This window comes from Penaeus monodon, chromosome 15, assembly GCF_015228065.2.
Source record: "Penaeus monodon isolate SGIC_2016 chromosome 15, NSTDA_Pmon_1, whole genome shotgun sequence".
Lineage (NCBI taxonomy): Eukaryota > Metazoa > Arthropoda > Malacostraca > Decapoda > Penaeidae > Penaeus > Penaeus monodon.
Genome location: NC_051400.1, coordinates 28,121,646 through 28,121,868, shown reverse-complemented (window position 1 = coordinate 28,121,868; position 223 = coordinate 28,121,646). Strand labels below are relative to the sequence as shown.

The following is a 223-nucleotide window of genomic DNA, read 5'->3' as shown; positions in this document are numbered from 1 at the left end:
CATACCGGTGTCTATATTTCAAATGCTGCATAGGTTTTGTACCTCTGATTCATAGAAAATGTTAATGCAACTGACAGACACAAAAATACCCTTTGATAACAACATTAAAAGGCTATAGAATTACGTATCAAAATCTTATGATTGCCTGCAACTGCTGCTGTTGTTTACATACAAATGCTATTATGATGTCATCCCATCCTGTTTGCCTAGCTTCAAAGCAGGG

General features: G+C 36.3%; 1 protein-coding gene across 1 annotated transcript in view; it reads left to right on the top strand.

The window, feature by feature from the left end:
* Window positions 1-223, top strand: part of LOC119581897 (PIN2/TERF1-interacting telomerase inhibitor 1-like) — a gene marked incomplete in the record, with an annotated part of 6,988 nt that overhangs the window by 489 nt on the left and 6,276 nt on the right.